The following is a 6,000-nucleotide window of genomic DNA, read 5'->3' on the forward strand; positions in this document are numbered from 1 at the left end:
TATTTGGTGTGACCTATCCTTCCTTTAAATTCTCGTAAGCTCTTTATCGTAACTGTCATAAACCACTTGTAATTTTCACTTTAGAATTTGAATACAGTACTTATATATTTCTCCTGTTAGAGATGGTGTTTCCCCAGGGCTCGTGCCTTAATTTTAGCATCCGTTGCAATACCTAGCACAGTACATGTTATTGGGGCTCAATAAATATTGAACAGTCCTTGTTTTTTGGATAAGTAGAACACTAAGGCAGAAGAGTATGGAGCTTCCTTTCTATCTGTAGAACATAATGGGAAAATATATTAAGAATCTTCCACAACTATTTGCTTTAATTAACTCCTCATGTCCATTTATTTTTGGACTGAAATTTTGACTGAAATTGTAGGATAAAGGAAATAAGATATTGACGGTGAATGTCTTAAATGTCAGCATATCTGATGGTTGCAAATCTTTGAGAACTGACTTGTGTATGAAGAGTCACATAAAATACACTATTAAAAGACACTAATAAAACATATATTTATATACATTCCAGTATATTTGAATTCACAAGAGGAATGCTACATTTCTCTTTTAAAGAATGAAATTAATCTAATCCAGGGTCATTTATTTACATAATTATTATAAATTTTAGCCTACATAGTATTTTCCTAGAAACTTCAGTGGGTTTGAAATATTCCTTAGACTGACTATCCTTGGGCTTGTTTCCTCACATGCACAATGAAAGACTAGAACTAGGTGATATGTAAGTGTTGGAGGAAATCATTAGGAGAACTTCTGGTTGACCTCAGAGCTGGACGTGGGCAATGAGAGACACTTTATTCCCTCTTCCCACTGTTCCCAAATCAGGAGCCACTTCAAGGAAGCAGCCTTCAGGGAGTAATGTTATAGAGACCTCTGCTCTGTATATGTGATTGAACCCTGTTAAAGCCTCAGTATAAACTCTTAAGATTCTGAGAGGTGGGTGCTCAAATCTACTTGTCTTGCAGTTGCCCAAGATAAGCCTTGTAAGTAAGTCCCCTTGCTTATTAAAACTGCCACCTACCAATCTGGAGTCCTCTGCTTCTCTCTTCAGTTTCTCCTTGCCCTCTGTGTAGGACTGCCAGTTTCAAATTTCACCCAAGGAACTCTCAAGGTTGTGAGCCAACATTGAAGTATCTTCTGTATGTCATTTCTATGTACAGATAGAAATACAGTAAAACCTTGGATTGCGAGCATAATTCATTCTGGAAACGTGCTTGTAATCCAAAGCACTTATATATCAAAGCGAATTTCAAGAACCATTGGCTCAGTCGTGATCATGTGATATTCGGCATCACGTACTACTTGTATTGCAAGACATCGCTCATTTATCAAGTTAAAATTTATTAGAAATGTTTGCTCATCTTGCAGAACACTCGCCGAACAAGTTACTTGCAATCAAAGGTTTTCCTGTATTAAAGTGCAAAAACTGAGTAACTCAGTGAAGGTCACTCAAGTTAGTGGAGCAGCAAAGCATTCTAACCTTCATTATCAATAACCCTTTGGCACAGATTGGCTATGAAGTGAATATAGATCAGGAACACAATTGTACTTGAATATTTTTTAGCAAAATGTTATTCAAAGTTATTCACATCAGGGTAATATGAATGAAAATTGATGATGATAGCAGTTTTCATTGTATGTGGAAGAAGTGATTAATGAGTGCTTCATAATAAGAATATTGTGTTTAATAAAATAAATCATCTTGAAGTAAGTACTGCATGGACTATATTTATTTAATGAAAATAGTAGTGCTATGTGATGATAAAGTTACTACCAAATTATCATGTAATATAATAAAACTTTAATTTTCTCTACCTATAGTCTCATAGCTGAAATGGCTTTTTAAAAATATTACCCTGTAGGTCTTCCAGATTTCCCTTACTATAACAAAGACCCTTTTCTCATTTTTTATTTGAATATCTTAAGTACAAGAAAATGTCTAACTCTTCATTCTAGTTGGGAAGAATTTATAGACTTATTTAATTTGTTATATTCCTACTCCCTAGGCAGGATTATACTAAAACTGTAATCAAATGAGTTATTGTTTAGTTTCCTTTAAGTGTCAGTAAATTTGATTTTTATAAGTTTGCACATTTTACCTAACATACATTACAAATGCCTCACAAATGTCTAACTCCAGGTATGTTTGATGAAATTTTTTACTGTGGTTTATTAACTACAGTGACTTTCAAATAGCAAATTAAGTATGGAAAATACATAATTTTTTCAAGTTTTTGTTTAAATTCTAGTTAGTTAACACATATGGTAAAATTGGTTTCAGGTGTAGAATTTAGTGATTCATCACTTACATGTAACACTCAGTGCTCATCACAACAAGTACCCTCCTTTGTACCCATCACCCATCTAGCCCATCTATCAACCCTCAGTTTGTTCTCTATGGTTATGAGTCTTTTAGATTTGCTTCCCTACCCCCTTTTTTCCTTCCCTTGTGTCCATCTGTTTTGTTTCTTAAATTCCACAAATGAGTGAAATCGTATGGTATTTGTCTTTCTCTGACTTATTTCACTTAGCATAATACACTCTAGTTCCACCCACATCATTGCAAATGGCAAGATTTCATTATTTTTGATGGTTAGGTAATATTCCAAATATTTCATTGATATAAATATACACACACACACACATATATATAATGGAATATTACTCAGATGGAACATTTGGGTTCTCTCCATAGCTTGGCTATTGTTGATAATGCTGCTATAAACATCAGGGTGTGCGTGCCCCTTCGAATCAGCAAATCATGGAAAGAGCCCAAACTGATGGAGAGTCCATTGACTGATGAATGGATAAAGAAGCTGTTATACATATATATATAATATATATAATATATATATTATATGTGTATAACATATATATGTTATATATAAAGAAGCTTTTATATATATATATATAAGCTTTTATATATATATATATTTCATTGGTATATATATATATATATATATATATATATATATATATATATAAAAGCTTCTTTATCCATTCATCAGTATCCACCCATCCATATATATGTGTGTATATATACACACATATACACATATATATAATGGAATATTACCCAACCATCAAAAAGAATGAAATCTTGCCACTTGCAACGATGTGGATGGAACTAGAGTGTATTGTGCTAAATGAAATAAGTCAGTCAGAGAAAGACAAATACCATATGATTTCACTCATTTGTAGAATTTAAGAAACAAAACAGATGAACACAGGGGAAGGGGAAAAAAGAAAGAGGGAAGCAAACCATAGAGAACAAACTGAGGGTTGATGGAGGGAGGGAGGGAGGGTTGATGGGTGGGGGATGGGCTAGATGGGTGATGGGTAAAAAGGAGGGCACTTGTGATAAGCACTGGGTGTTGTATATAATAAACCACTGAATTCCACTCCTGAAACCAATACTACGCTATATGTTAAGTAACTTGAACTTAAATAAAATATTGGAAGAAAAAATATAACATTTTTAAGTTAATCAATTGGGCTGATATGAGAACTTGACATCTATTTAACAACATTCTTTTATACTTACATACATGGTCGATATTTTACAGTTATGCATTCAAAGTTTGCTAAGTTACTATTGCTTCTATTATTTGCTTTGTTTCTTCAACAAAACACATAGGATTGAAGCGTGTTGGTGGCAGACAAACCTATGTCCTGCTTTTACATCTTCTAGTAGAGGCTAGTATAGTTATGTGCACCAGCTCATCAATTTGGTCAAAATATGTTGCTTATCCTGTATGGGAAGCTGACCATGTCATATATGTGAAAGAATACTGAGGTGGATAAAATGGTTAATGTCTTCGAAGGGCTCACAGTGTAGTGAAGATATGACATCTCCCAATAAATTATTACAGGGAAAAGTTAATAAAATTCTATGGAAGTCCAGAAGAAAATACTTTTTAAGAAATCTCGTTGAACAAATAAACAGCTTTAGTCAAATTTCTCACCCAAATTATTTCCCGAATTTAAATCTAGCACTTTGAGGGGTGCCTGGGTGGCCCAGTCGGTTAGGCGTCTGACTTCGCCTCAGGTCATGATCTCACGGTTTGAGAGTTCGAGTCCCACGTCGGGCTCTGTGCTGACAGCTTGGAGCCTGGAGCCTGCTTCGGGTTCTGTGTCTCCGTCTCTCTCTGCTCCTCCCCCACTTGTGCTCTGTCTCTCTCTGTCTCTCAAAAATAAATAAAATGTAAAAAAAAAACAAAACCCAAAACACGTAAATCTAGCGCTTTGAGAAGCTGCACAAGTGCTTTCCATCCCTAGAGAAGCACCTGGCCTTACTGTCATGATTATCAACAACAGAAAAGACGCCTTTGTAGAGCAGCTTTACATTTACATCATGAAACATGGTCTCAAATCTTAAGTGACTTTTTCCATTGGTTGGGAGGGTAGCACCGGACGTAAAAAGTAAATTAGAATGAGAAGTTTTCTGTGAGAAGATGTAAAGGACTGCACGTTACAAGAAACGTGACAGGAATTGAGGGAGGAAGTGGTCTCAAGAAAAGCTTCGCAGAATAAGTGGTGTGACCTGAAGGGAGTTCAGGGGACAGGTCTGCCATTGTAGCGTGGATACAGCCATAGACATTGCAAACAAATGGACGTGGATGGACGTGTTTTGAAAGTCTTTACTTATGGACACTGAATTTCCTATTTTCACGTATCCTAAAATATTCTTCTTTTGTTTTTAAATTTTAAAATGTAAAACCAGGGGCGCCTGGGTGGCTTGGTCGGTTAAGCGTCCGACTTCAGCTCAGGTCATGATCTCACGGTCTGTGAGTTCGAGCCCCGCATCGGGCTCTGTGCTGACAGCTCAGAGCCTGGAGCCTGTTTCAGATTCTGTGTTTCCCTCTCTCTCTGCTCCTCCCCCGTTCATGCTCTGTCTCTCTCTGTCTCAAAAATAAAATAAAACGTTAAAAAAAAAAAAATTAAAAAAAAAAAAATGTAAAACCATTTTTTTAAATGGTTACTTATTTGAGAGAGAGAGAGAGAGAGAGAGAGAGAGAGAGAAAGCAGGGGAAGGGCAGAGAAAGGAAGACAGAAGATCCTAAGCAGGGTCTGCACTGAGAGCAGAGAGCCCGATGCGGGGCTCAAATTCACGAACTGTGAGATCATGACCTGAGCCAAAGTTGTATGCTTAACTGACTGAGCCAGCCAGGTGCCCCGAAAAATGTAAAAGCATTCTTAACTTACAAGCTATACATATTTGGCCCATGGGCCCTAGAGTGCCAACCTTTGCTCTAGAGAAAGTTTTGCAGGAAACCTAAAGAACTCTTTATGAATTATTTTCTGTGATAACAAAAAACTGGATACAGATCAAATGTCCACTGAAGTACAATGATAAAATAATTTGTGGCTTCTTTGTTCAATACAATATGAAACAGTAGTGACAATAAATGAGTCACAGCTATGTAAATAAACATGGATGAGCCTCAAAAACACAGTATCAGTGATAAAGCCAGTCAAAGAATACGTATACTAAGATTCTGTTACATAGGGTTCAAAGACAGATGGAATTAACAATATAACCTTTGGGGATACATGGAAACTCAAATGAAAGCAAGGGAATGGCGAACACAAAACTCGGTGTTTTGGTTATCTCTGAGTGAGAAAAAGAAGATGAAACAAAGATGTGCCTTCTAAGATATTAATAGTCTGCAAAGAACTCACCAAACTCCACAACCAAAAACAAATAATCCAGTGAAGAAGTGGGCAGAAAACATGAATAGACACTTCTCTAAAGAAGACCTCCAGATGGCCAACAGGCACATGAAAAGATGCTCAACGTCACTTCTCATCAGGGAAATACAAATCAAAACCACACTGAGATTATCACCTCACCAGTCAGAGCAGCTAAAATGAACAAATCAGGAGACTATAGATGCTGGACAGGATGTGGAGAAATGGGAACTCTCTTGCACTGTTGGTGGGGATGCAAACTGGTGCAGCCACTCAGGAAAACAGTGT

Source organism: Panthera leo, chromosome A1 (genome assembly GCF_018350215.1).
Source record: "Panthera leo isolate Ple1 chromosome A1, P.leo_Ple1_pat1.1, whole genome shotgun sequence".
Classification (NCBI taxonomy): domain Eukaryota; kingdom Metazoa; phylum Chordata; class Mammalia; order Carnivora; family Felidae; genus Panthera; species Panthera leo.